Source organism: Capricornis sumatraensis, chromosome X, assembly GCF_032405125.1.
Source record: "Capricornis sumatraensis isolate serow.1 chromosome X, serow.2, whole genome shotgun sequence".
Lineage (NCBI taxonomy): Eukaryota > Metazoa > Chordata > Mammalia > Artiodactyla > Bovidae > Capricornis > Capricornis sumatraensis.
In genome coordinates, this window is record NC_091092.1 from 64,095,707 (window position 1) to 64,109,823 (window position 14,117).

The 14,117-nt window shown below is 48.1% G+C and overlaps 1 pseudogene; it reads right to left on the reverse strand.

Annotated features, from left to right (window-relative positions):
* Positions 1-1,578: 1,578 nt before the first annotated feature.
* The window catches only part of LOC138071727 (protein SET-like), a 37,192-nt pseudogene continuing 24,653 nt past the window's right edge, over positions 1,579-14,117 (reverse strand).

The following is a 14,117-nucleotide window of genomic DNA, read 5'->3' on the forward strand; positions in this document are numbered from 1 at the left end:
TAAAAACACTGATTCTTGACCCACTCAGTCTGGAAGTTTATGACACAGGACGCTTACACCTCTACTGACCCTGCCTTGTTGGGATGGTGTGGCATCCTCAGGGAAATTACAGAGGAGATGCAAGACACCTCATAACAATTGCATAAGACACTACACTGGTACTAATAGTCAGGTTTATTCTCCCTCCTGCATATGTAGGGTACTCAGAATTACAGAGAGGGACATTTATACTATTTTCTTCAGCAGTTGTGTTGTCTGGGAAGGGCTGGGTGCAAATAAACTCATTCCAGGTTCTTAACAGAGTTTGAGTGCAGTCACTTTTGAGTGAATCAAAACTGGAAAGGGCTGGGCTGACCGAAGGATCTCCTTCTGGAACCTTCTGAGGAGAGGCTGTGGTTCCTTGCAGGGGCTTAGTGGTGGTTGGGGAAGCCAACTAAGGGGGAAAGCCCTGCTGACTGGTGCTCACCTAGCCAGGCTGGATGCAAATACCTAGGGGGAACAAACAGCATTCAGAGTTGGAACAGGGAAGCTGGTGGTGCCGTGGAGCAGGCAGAACCCCTGCACATGTTACAGTCAAAGATGGGGTGGGGAGTGGCTGGCTGGGGGTGCTGGGAGAGGCACTGGGATGCAGGATGCAGCTTTAAACCACGTGACTGCTGGCTTCTTGCCCAGAGGCCAGACTCTCGGGCTTCTATAGACCTTGGCAGGAAGAAAGGGGAAGGCATGGGTTGTGTGCTCTGCAGACATGTTAAGGGGGAATTAGAGAAAGGGAGGCTGTTTAAAACTGAGCATCATCTTTCCTTTCCAGTGAAACAAAAAGAAAAATTTTAAAATAAACAGGAACAAAATTACAACAGAGAATGTCAATTGCAAATAAGATCCAACAGGTTCTGCTGATTCTCCCATTGAGTGGCAGGGCTCAGGTCTTCGTTAGGAGATAATTTTATTTTAAAAGTGTCATCTTAAACTGCAAGGATGTCCATTAAACATCATAAGTAAACATCCCAAAGGAGAAGCCATGTTGTTAAAATGCCCACTTAACACACCCAAACATCTCAAAGCCACCCTTTGCTGACCTTCTATAATCCCATTTTTAAAGTTTTTTTCTTTTTTTAAACAAAATAAAGTAGATACATGTTGGCAAATGCTAACTGTCCATATTCACATAGAGACACAGTGTAACCTCTGAGCCCAATATACAGAGAAAGGAGGAAAAAGCTAGAATTCTATGCACAACTACACAGAGGCCTAGCACCCTCCCGCTTCCAGCAGAGCTAAGGGAGCAGAAGGTTTTTCTTTTTTTCCCACAGAACATGGTGGTGTTGATTCTATACAGTTTTTCTTAAGAAGGGATAACAACGAATTTGGAACAGAAAGGGGTAGAGATTATTTTCCCATTGAATTCTGCTCAAGGTATTTCCTCCCCCAAATAAGTTTTGAACCATGGTATAAAGGAGAAAAGAGACCTCAAAAACAGGGCAACTGAGCACAAGAAGAGAAAAAAAAAAAGTAAAAGACTGAAACTTGCTCCTAGGGACTGGAGAAAATTTAAAAAGGTTGGAATCCATCAGTGTTCCATTAGTCATCTTCCTCTCCTTCCTCCCCTTCATCATCATCTTCATCTTCTTCACCTTCATCCTCATCACCTTCTTCACCAGTACCTTCCAATCCTTCTTTCTCTTCATCATCCTTGTCATCTTCTTCTCCTTCCCCTTCCTTGTCATCCATGTCAGGAACCAAGTAGTACTGTAATGGATTTGGCCAAATATCATCTTTGATGACCTCTCCTAACTCGTCTGCACCTGCATCAGAATGATCAGTAAACCAGGTGAAGAAGCTTTCTGGTTCCTCATGCTATCTCTTCCTGCTGGCTTTATTCTGTTTGACTTGATCATTTCGTCAAATCCTTTCCAGATTTTCAGTTGATTTCAGTGGACTTTGAAGATGGATCACCACTCTCATTCAGATGAAATTCTTTGGAGAGAATTTTATTTTCAAAGTAAAGGGTTTTGAAGGGTTTTCATCAAAATAAAAAATCTATTCTGTAACCTGATGTAATGTCTTCAAATTCTGTCACTTCAACTCTTGTCGAATAATGCTGCGCCTCTTCACCCTTCTCCCCAAGCAGAGAAGACACTTGTGGAAGGTTAACAAATGTCACCCCAAAATTTGGGATTTGGGCGATCAATTCCGACCTCCTCTGGAAAAAAAAAAATAAAGGTTGGCGGAGTTGGTAATATTTCTGTCCTACTTTCAAAAGTATTAAATTCATTATGTCTCTATTTCATTTTGTACTTCACCAGTGTGTTCAATTGCTTCTTGCTGTTTTTTTTTTTTTTTTCTGAAATTTCGGGGGCCCCATCGCGGTTGGATTTGAGCTCCTGGGTACTGACTTTGGCCGCAGGCTCCGACCTGGTGCTGCTCCGCGGTCAGGGTAGGGGCGGAGCGGGGATGGGGAGAGAGAGGGGAAGGCGCAGGGGGCAGGCCAGCAGCGTCCCCTTAAAGGCACACGCGCGGGCACTCCAACGATCAGGCCGCTTCCTTCCGGGCGCTCTGTCGCTCACTCGCTGTCCCTCCCCATGGCTCGCGTGCGCTGCCCTTGTGGCCTGACGACGAGGGAGGGACTGGGGCTACGTGCAGGGCAGCGGCCCCGGCTCCTGCTTACAGAGGGGAGGCAGCGCAGGCAGGCAGGCGGCTAGGTTCCCTCACTCGCTCTCCAGCTTGCTGCTCAATCTCTGGAGCCGCCTCCTCCTCCACATTCTCCTCAGGGCGAGAGGGGATGTATGGCTTTAAGAGCAGTACCAGAAGCAGAAGTGAATGTTGCCCACTTTGCTAGCACAGATTCTGCCAGATAACCGCACCAAGTGTCCCTCCAAAGTTTAATATATGCCCCCCTCCAGCAGTGCACACAGGCACTGGTTTCTTCATGATCTTGGTAAATTTAGCAAATCTGATGAGAAAAAATGATTTGTGGTTTGAGTATGCATCTCCCAATTATTGACGGTGAGCATTAGAATTCCCTCCCATTTGGATTAAGTCAGGGATCAGGAAACTATGGCCTATGACCCGAATGCAGCCAGGCAGTAAACGGTATCGGAGCAGATTAGTTTACATATTGGTTAGGGCAGCTGTCCTGCCACAAGTCTGGAGGCCAGGCAAATTGCAATGGATCACTTAGCCTACAGAGCAGAAACTATTTCCTGTCTGCCCTGTCACAGAAGAGCTTTCCAACGCTGCTTTTTGCCAATTTGAGTCCTCTGCTCCTTCACTGAGCGGGTTGTTAGCTACATTTGGGAATGCGAGCTTGCAACTATTCTCTGCCCCAGCAGGCTTCACAGTCACCAGTGCATTTAGTCCCCACAAGCCCAAAACGGACGGGCTGCCACTTCCCTGAAACTAAGGCTTGAGACTGAGGAACCGGAAGAAGCGGGGCCAGAGCCCTGGAACCTATAATTCAGCTTCCCTCCCCCACAACCACCTCTTCATCCGCGATCCTGCCCGAACCACGTGCCCTCCGTCCTCATTGGCGGGAGCCCTCAAAAAACGGGCACCCGGCACACGCTGATTGGTGGGCTGTGGCACGCATGCACCCTGCTGTTGTTAGGGGTAGGGTCTTGGCTCCCATTCCGAGGGCTTCTAGCACCTAGGGCTGTGAGGGTTGTGGAGTCCGCTCTGTTGAGAAATGAGCTCGTCCGACGATGATGAGCTATGTCTGACTGGGAACTGGTCTTGCCCCAGGGCACAGGGAGGGCAGTGGTGGGGACAAGGACCAACTTAGTTGGGTCACCAGGGTGGTGCAGGCGACTGTGTGTCCTGGGTAGAGTGGCCCGGATGAGGGCACTCCAAGGTGGTGAGGGCACAGCCGTTTGGAGGTTGGGGGAGGAGGCCTGGGGACCGGGGAGGTCTAGGAGAGCGATTGCTAGAACATGGCTCTGGGTCTCCAGGGGCCGACTTCACTGGACCAGCCGCCCTCAGACCTGGAGCCCTCCGACCTGTCCTCGGACGAGTTCCAGGAGACACCACACATGAAGGTGGGCATCTTCCGCAAAGAAGGCCAGCTCAAGGCCGGGGGCTTGGATGCTTCTGGAGGCAGGCCCCGCCCGACGGGCTGCCCTGAGCAGGCGGGGCACTTACCTGTGCTCCATCCAACGCGCAATAGCTGCCACCATGCAGAGGCAGTTCACAAGAGTTCAACATCTATTCTTCCAACAAGCCGTCTAAGAAAGAGCCGAGCGTGGGCAGCGGGAAGTGAGGGGGCAGGCCCGGCCACCTGCCCCAGGTCACCCCATGGAAGAAGGGCCCTCAGGAGAAATTGCCGGGTGGCGCCGTCTCCAAAGTCATCCTGGGGAGAAAGGCCCAGGCCTGCCTCTCAGATGGTCCTCTGGCACTAGACAGCTTCCCTCCCATCTCGGGCCTGCCAGTCCTTGGCAGAACTGAGAAGTATTCCTTGGTCCCTCCTGGGGCCAGACAACCCAAGCAAAACACCGGGAGGCCACCAGGGGCCAGCAGGGACTCCAACCTGGTGGTCCAAGGAGATGACAACCGAGGCAAAGAGCCGGCCCCAAAGAGCCAAGTGAGTAGGCGCCCTTCGCCTCCCCTTCCCCTTCATGCACTCCACCCTGAAGCTTGCAGGGGATCTTTTGCTCTTTGAGATTGTCATTAGGATGCCCAGTGGGGCTGGTGGAGGGAGGGTGCTGGCAGCCAGTGAACACTGACTAATCCCTCAAATGTTGGGTAGCTCCTGATTCCTGCTGCCTTCCTTGCAGTGGCCCTGAGCTTTCTCAGAGCCCCACTACTCACCCTGGCTGACTTCTGGAGAGCATTCTCAAGAGTTTAGCTTTTTACTTATCTGTTCCCTACCTTGCCCTTCCCCTACACACACACACACACACACACACACACACACACTCACAGACACACACACACTTCTCAAGAGTTCAGGTTTTTCCTTCTTAAATATTCCCTGCCTCACCATGCCCCTACACACACACACACACATACACACACACACACACAAGTTCTCAAGAGTTTAGGTTTTCACTTCTTATCTATTCCCTACCTCACCCTGCCCCTGCGCGCGCACACACACACACACACACACGTTCTCAAGAGTTTAGGTTTTCACTTCTTATCTATTCCCTACCTCACCCTGCCCCTACACACACACACAGTTCTCAAGAGTTTAGGTTTTTCCTTCTTAAGTATTCCCTACCTCACTGTGCCCCTTCACACACACACACACACACACACACACACACACACAAGTTCTCAAGAGTTTAGGTTTTCACTTATCTATTCCCTACCTCACCCTGCCCCTACACACACACACACACACACACACACACGTTCTCAGGAGTTTGGGTTTTTACTTCTTATCTATTCCCTACTTTGTGCTGCTCCTACACACACACACACACACACACACACACACCCCTAATGAGTCAGGAATGTGTGTTTTAGCTATCTTGCCCGTCCAAGCATCACGGAGGATACAATATCCGGGACCTGGATACCAAGACCTCTCAGGTTCCAGGAAATTCACTGCTTTTGGCCATGGCACAGGGAAGTGTCAAGCCCAGAGCATCTCCACCTTCAGGTGAATCTCCAAAGTTTGGTTTCTAGGACACAGGAGAACTCTTCTCAGACACTCCCAGGACCCCAGCCTCATTCCCAGACCTCTCTGCCTACCCCAACATGTCTCCCATAGGAGACAGTGAAGACAGGGCTGGCTTGAAGCCAGGGCTCCTTGGAAGGCAGGCCCAGAGCTGCTGAGCAGAGCAGGGACAGCTTGACCACAGATGGGGGTACCGCCTTGTTGCATACACTTCTAGGTGCTTCCTGCTTGTCTTCTGAGCTTAGGAGTTGGATTTTATGTTCTCTTTTAGGTTTCTGGAGGCCACTTCGTCTGTCCCAAGAGGAAATGAAGCAGCCACCACCTGGAGCACACAAGTTCCCTCAAGTAATGCTCTCTTGTCTAGGCAGCAGGGTAGGTATCTGGGTTAAACACACTTATCTTGTCCCTGCTTCACCTCCAAGGTGGGAGACTACTTCCTTTTCATGGGAGGACTCATCCTAGTGTAACCATGGGCTTTGAGATGTGGGGTCAGTACCGGGGAGGGATCTGGGAATGAAGGGAAAAAGGGTGAGACCATACTAACAATTTCTTTATCCCTTGTCTGCTGGTCTAGTGTCCTGTGCTGCAGAGAGAAATTGACAGCCTTAAAGATCAACTTGGTATGAGTGGCCTCTGCCTGGGCAGAGGGAGACCAGGGCATCCTAGTGCAGAATGTGTAGTTTGGGTGGGGGGCTGGGGGTATAAGCTGCTACCCAGGGATCAACATTCCTGTGGAAGGAGACTCTGCCAGACCCAGCCCTGGAGCCTGTGCATTTTCACCTCTCTCTGCCTACCTATCTACCTATTTCTCCATGAAGACATATATTGTTGGAACCACATATGCACTTTGCCAACAAGTCCTAGAGATCTTATTTTAGTTCATTTAGAGATACCACATTTATTTTCTCTAACTGCTGGTAGGCAGAGAATAGACATGTTTTCACAGGATCTGAATGATTCGGATACATTCTGGAGTGTGAGAACTACTTGCACATCTTGTTCTCATTTGGAAAAACATGTCTATTTTTAACCTGAGTGATGGGTGGATGAGTTAGTCGCAGGGCTGGATATCACTAGGTTTTCGGGGGGTCCAGTTTCAGGGTTAGGCTTGTCCCACAAGAAAGAGGGGGTTTCTGAATCCCTGTGCCTGGAATGCCTAGGTATGCCTTTCTCTGTTTCAGTGGTCTTGCAGCAGTTCACTGAGAAGTTCCAGAGCCTTTGAAGTGAGTGGGACATGTTCTCTCCTTGCCCAGTCTTCGTGTGAGTGGGCTGAGGGCTCCACCCTGACTCTGCTCCCTTTCACAGGCTGAACACAGCATCCCCTACATGGAAGCAGCTGGTGCTTCTTGAATCCAGAAGCTCCACACTGGCTCCCTTGTTCTCCTTGCCCACTTCTCATCAGAAGGCCCTGCCCTGCTGCCCTACCAGGGTGTCCCTCTTTCCTGAGGGTTAGCACAGCTTTTGCCCCTCATATGCCTCAGTTTTGAATTAAGAAACTTGACAGATTTGGTGGTCTGCCTCCTTTCTGTGGGGAAGCCTGGGTGGGCCCTAGTGAACTGGGTCTGATTGGTGTGTGGCTCTGCTCCTATGTGCACCACACTGTTCTCCTCCCTCTTTTCTGGGCCTTGTGGTGTCGCCACCTCCCTCTCAGCAGGAACCAACTGCCTTCTTCCAGAGCCCAGCCACACTCCTCTCTCTGCACTTGGATCTTACCTTCCTGTTCTCCCCGTGCCTCTGTGGTCATTTGAGCAGCTGCTACACAACACAGTTGACTTTTCCCCCTTCCCAGGGAAGTTGCTCAGTCATGTCCGACTCTGCAAGCTGATGGACTGTAGCCTACCCAGCTCCTCCATCCATGGAATTTTCCAGGCAAGAGTACTGGAGTGGGTCGCCATTTCCTTCTCCAGGAGATCTTCCCGACCCAGGGTTTGAACCCAGGTCTCCCACATTGCAGGCAGGTGCTTTACCGTCTGAGCCACCAGGGAAGCCCAGTCCTTTTTCTGGATTCATTATCTGCCATTGGTACTCCAACATCTTAGCCAGCACCACTGTGTCATCATTGTTTCCCCTTTGATCCTTACCTATCACTTCTTGTTCTTTAGTTCAGTAGAGGGTGGAGGCAGAAGTCACAGCACAGCAAGGTGCAGAGCAAAAGTGGGGACAGGAATCCATTTTGCTGACTCTGAGCCAACTTTAGGGAACTGCCTGCAGTTCAGTTCAGTCACTCAGTCATGCCTAACTCTTTGCAACCCTGTGGACTACAGCATGCCAGGCTTCCCTGTCCTTCATTGTCTCCCAGAGCTTGCTCAAACTCAGGTCCAGTGAGTCTGTGATTGCCCACAGGTGGTTAGAAATGGATGGTCAGAGGGTCCATATCTTCCATGCCCCAGCCACCATGACTAGTCTGGGTCCAGGTCCCACTCTGTCCCCCGTCAAGGCCCATATCACCCCAGACTGCCCAATGTTCCCATGCCTGTGGGCCTGAGCCCCTGCACCTGTGTGCCAACCCCAGTGCATCTCCTTTGCTCAGACAGACTCCACTGTTCCATCATACTTCACTTACATAACACGAGCTGAAATATGAAGTGATTATTTCAAACAACGATAGCACTGTATCAAGCATGGCACGGTGGGGTGGGGGGGGGGAGGGTGCGTGTCCTGACAACAGGGCCATGGGAAAAGGTCACACACCCAGGAAGCCAGTCACACCTAATGACATCTAGGGACAAGGGAATCTGGATCGATCTCTAGCTGAGTGGTAATGTGTACAGGTAAAACTTGAAAGACATTTATTTCCAAAAGAAAGAAGGGGAGACTCCATACAGGAAGGTGATCTGAAGTCGACTAGTTGCAGAGAACGGAGGACACACAGTCTCTGGTTCACAGCATCAGATGAAGCCCCCTGGTTAGGAAGAACACAAGCAGTCTCCCTCAGCAATGGGGCAAGGTCCTTGGCTGGCCCATCAGACAGCCACTGATGTCTGATCATTAGACAGATGATCAGACCTCTGGAGAAGGCTCACATGTCCTCACATTGTCGTCTGTAGCCACTGGCTACGTTATCTAGAGGTCTCTCCTTACCCATCTATCTCCTGGAGCCACTCCTTAAGTGAGACTCTGAGGGATCGCCCTTCTGGGAGGCCACCCAGTGCTGGTGCAGCAAGGTGGGTACTTTAGGGTCTGATGAGTCACTGGCTTTGTAGGCCCAGCTTGCAGTTTCTTACTTTTCAGCCGGTTCACACACACAGTTAGACAGCTAATTTAGACAGTTTTCAAGTCTGAAGCATTTTGTTTACTGGTCTCCATGCTGGCCTGTGCTCCTCTCTGACAAAGACCATCAACTGTCTTGAGTGAAATTCCCTCAGTCGTGTCCAACTCTTTGCAACCTCGTGGACTATAGAGTCCATGCAATTCTACAGGCCAGAATACTGGAGTGGGGAGCCTTTCCCTTCTCCAGGGTATCTTCCCAACCCAGGGATTGAACCCAGGTCTCCCACACTGCACGCGGATTCTTTAGCAGCTGAGCCACCAGGGAAGGCCAAGGATACTGGAGTGGGTAGCCTATCCCTTCTCCAGCAGATCTTCCCTACCCAGGAATTGAACCAGGATCTCCTGCATTGCAGGTGGATTCTTTACCTACTGAGCTATCAGCGAATCTAGAGAGTTCTTAAGCCTGAAGCCTTTGTTTACTGGTCTCTGTACTGGCCTGTGCCCCTCTCTGACAATGACCAGGAGCTGTCTTGAGGCCATCTGAAACAGTATGCTTAGATGCAGATGAAACATGTTCAAGTTGTCCTCCACTGCTTGGTTGGCTTGCATAGTCTCATCTCCTCCTCAGGAGGCTGATTCCAAGCCATCATGTCAAATTGCTGGCATTCAACCTTCAGAAGCAGTTAGCTTTCTCCCCCTGTAGGGTTCTGATTTATTGGGCTCTCAATCTTCAAAGGTTTCAGGTCTCAGGCATCACAGTTGAGAAGAGCATCACCATTAGAAGAACTGCAGTCCTTCCCAGCTCTGCTTGGAGACCACCCACTGTAGCCTGAGTTCCCCTTTCTTTTGTAAGGGATCTCTGAAACTAGAAAGACCATTAACACATCCCCAATATTTTGATTCTTTCTATCACTTCCTCCAACACTTCAGCCTTGGACAGCCTGTAGTCTACCTCCCAGAGTCCTGTGGGAAGCAGCTGCTTTATCAACCATGCTAGGAATACTGAACATAAAACAAACTGCATCCATTTAAAGTGTATTCCTTGGTGATTTCAGAAAAGCACATCTGCCCATGAAACCAGCACCAGGGTAACATCCAGAATGTTCTCATCATCCCTGTGGTTGTCCTTTCCCATCACACCCAACCTGCAGCAACCTAGGTATGTTTCACTCTAGATGTGTTTGCATTTTATATAAATGGATCATCCAATATATAGTCTTGTGTGTCTGAATATGTACTTTGAGTAAAAGCACTATGAACATTTGTGTCCAAGTTTTTGTGGAGACATACAGTTTTCCCTCATAGCTCAGTTGGTAAAGAATCCACCTGCAATGCAGGAGACTCCAGTTCGATTCCTGGGTTGGGAAGATCCACTGGAGAAGGGAAAGGCTACACACTCCAATATTCTGGCCTGGAGATTTCCATGGACTATACAGTACATGGGGTCGCAAAGAGTAGGACAGAACTGAGCAACTCCACTTTCACTTTCACCACCTACCAAAGAAAGGCTGTTTGCACTGGACAAGGGATGTTTTCTCTCTTTGTTGGATGGTAAAGGATGGGCCTGCCCCAAGGGGTCTCTCAGTGACTTTCCAAACCAGTGGTTAAAATGGGAAACACCTTTTCTACATATAGTTCACTTTAAATCCTTGCCTTCCCTGTGGGTTGGGAGGAACACACTGAAAACAGGAAAACATTTCTCCTTCCCAAGGGCAATTACATCATTTGTCTCTAACAAATGAGAATTGTCCTCACAAGGTCCTAGGAGTCCTTGAAGCTCCTTGGTTTTCATTCTTCCAACAGCACTACCAACCTCTCCTTGCTATCTTCATCTGCCTCATGCCCACAGATTTTGCTCTCCTGCTTTAGGGGATCAAGGCTCCAGTGTGCTTCTGAGTTCCTTCTCAGAATCCTCCTGGTGAGAGGTGGGTGAAAAGGACAGCTTGTTTTCACCGGAAGCCCTGAGACCAGGTAGAGAGGCTGGATGCACATCTGGCTATGAGAAGGTGAGTCTTGGCAGTTTCCAGCCCTAGAATCAAGATAACCTTTATCCACCTTTTCCTGCTGGGCTGGTGAAGTGAAGAAGGCCTTGGAGTAGGACAGCAGCCACTTCCTGGCACACTACAGGAGAGAGACTGATGGGTGTTGTAGGAGTACCAAGAACAGAAGACTCTTGGCACAATGATAAGGAGCTTGGAAGAAAAGCAAGGAAGGTTCCTGGGCAGGGGCTTTAACAGGCATCAGGAGTGCCAGCTAATGTTTCCTCAGGGACTGGGGATTGAGCAAACCCCTTCCCTGACAGAGGAGCAGGTTGGGACTGGCACTGAGAACAGAAGCCCATATATATGGTGGGGCTGCTGAGCTAGCCCTGATCACCCTGTGGCATGCTGGGGGCTTTGGGTTCTCTTTCAGGGTGTCAGGGCTGTGAGCAAGAGCAGTCTTGTGCTCCCTGCACAGCCAGGCAAACTGGGCCTTCCAGATGATCTTGACCAGGGTTTGCCAAGGCTGAACCTCCAAGTCTCCAACTCAGCAATAAGGCCCTGAAGGCAGCCACATAAAAAGCACAGCGTGGAATAAAGTCTGAAGCAACGCTGGCCATGCACCCAAGAGGAGCCTCAAGAGGGTGTCAAGGGCCCCTGGTTTTCTCCTGTGACAGGTCCCAAGTGCAGCTGTGTCTGTGACATCTGACAGAGTTAATCAGGCTCTCTGAGCAGCTGACTCCTCTGACCAGGCTCATGGACCCCATCATGCCAAGCCCAGGTGACACAAGAAGACTTGTAATCGAGTAGACTCGTCACTGGGGACTTGACAGGTAGGTGCCAGTACAGACACCCAAGGGGTAGAGGCAAGTTCTGGCAAACCTTTCATCCTCTTATTGTTAGATTCTGATACCTTTCAAACCTACGGTGGGGGAGACATAGAGTGTACTCCAGACCCCAGACATCGGGGGCCACTGGCTCAGCTGACTTTCATGCTCTAGAGACCTCCCCTTTCTGCATCATCCATGGAGGGAGCAGGCTGATTGGTAGCTGCTCTTGCCTCCACTGCAGCTACACCTTGCACCCTTCTCTCCTTCGTGGAGGAGCTTTATTAAGATGGCTTTCTACACTTGTTTGTGCTTCTAAATCTTCTCTATAAAACACACAAGAGGCAGGGTATGGGCATCAGGCTGTATGAAAATCCACAAATTTAAATACCATGGCTATTTAAACCAGTACCATATAGATATATAAAAATGTATATCTAGACCTTCTTGCTGTTTCTCATTTTTTAGTATTATGAACAATGCCAAAATGAATATCCTACTATAGTTGTTTTTCTGTACTAGATATATTAGAAGAGGAATTGTTGGGTCAAAGAGTAAGCCCCTTTAAAGAGTTTGATACGTATTAACAAATTGCTCCCCAAAAATGTTGCATCCATTCACATCCTAACCAATTGTGTATGAAAGTGATCATTTTCATACATCCCACTGCAAGCAGAATAAATTCAGTCTTTTACATCTTTGCCCATGTAGTCACTCAAGTCACAAGTCCACTTTCCTTTTGATTTTATTTATTTTACTTTACAATATTGTATTGGTTTTGCCATACATTGACATGAACCCGCCATAATGTAACTGAATACGTAGGGCATTTGGCCAATGGTATCTCTTCTTGGAGAACTGCCCGTTCATATTGTTTACCAGTGTTTTATTTGGGACCGTAATATTTTTCACACTGATGGGTAATTGCTCTTCACATGTTTGAAATATCAAATATTTGTCATAATTGGAAAATACATTCTCTCTACTTATTTTATCTTTGTATGTGGTCTTTTCTATGTACAAATTTGAACAATTTAAATATGTTTAAGTGATCTTTTTTTCATTATGCTTTCTGAATTTTGTTTCCAACCAACAGCCCTGCCCATTATAAAATTATGAAAACCTTCATTCAAAGCAACTTCTAAGACTTCACATTTTTTATCTATTGGGTGAGACAAATATTTATGTATTTTGTAAGAAATGACATAGAAATCTAGGATTATTTTCTCTCCAAAGTGTTGGTCAGGTGTCCCAATACCATTTCCTAAATAATCCATATCTCCCCACTGAAGTGAAATGTCATTTTCACCAAATTCTAAATTCCCATCTGGGCTTATTCTTGAAAATTTGTTCAACCAGTTAATATAGGTTGCATGATTCCAGGATGACCTCTCTGAGGAAACTACCTGAAGAAAACTTTAGGGAAGGTAGGGGGCAGAATTAGGAGACAGAAGGACAGAGAAACAGAGACAGACAAACTCTTTACATTAATGGAGATAGTCAATGAATAGCTGCCATCTTTAAACTGTATTAAAATGCAAAACTATAAACTATGTCCATCACTCTTAATGTTCTATAAACCTGTATATCTCAATATGATTTTTTAATTATACACATTGGAATAGAAGGCAATCTTTTGTCAAAAATTTTCAATAAAACATTGTTAATTGAAAAAAAAAAAAAGAAAAGAAATCTTTTGCAATACTGAAAGGAAAGCTTACAGAACTATTAGGTGGGTGACATTTTGAATGGATCTCTGGTTCTCTGAATCTTCTCAATAATCTCAGATATCCCCATGGCAACTGTGAGGAAACCACTCTATTAAACTGTGCTCTTACTTTCATGACAGAGACACAGTTGGGATAGAATCCAACTACAAAATTGCAATTTATTAACTCTAAGAATCCTTTTCCAAATTGAGTTTTCTGGGCATCCCACACTTTGGCTACATGCACTAAGGGGACCCTATCAGCAAGGTCAGGTAGAAACTGGAAGGTTCCTTCTAGGTGGGGAGGAGATAAAGTCAATATTGGAGTTGTGGCTCCCAGGCTCTAGGTTACCTAAGACCATGATGAGTGACTTTGTCCTGCAGTCACACTTAAAGATGGCTTCATGGAAGCCTCTACTCAAACCCCAGAGTTTGCCCTCAGAGAACACACAGCCCCATTTGCTCAGTGGTAACAGCTGGGTTCTCTGCTCCCTTCCCTTGCAATGTGAAGGGAGTCACTTGGCCTTCTCGCAACTTGACCAAGTAAGTAATTGCAAATCACCCCCAAACAGCTTGCGTTTCTTGAGTCTGTTGCTTGAAACTCACTTGTGCAGGTCTGCATGACTTGGATCTCTTTACTTGTAAGTGACAAAACATAGCTGTGAGTAAATGAAGTAGGCTCCCTGGAGGGACATGGAGGACCTCATAGTATTGAAGATAGGGGCAGAATAACAAAGCACCAGGAACTTGGGGTCCCGTGCAGTTCCCTATGCATTTTT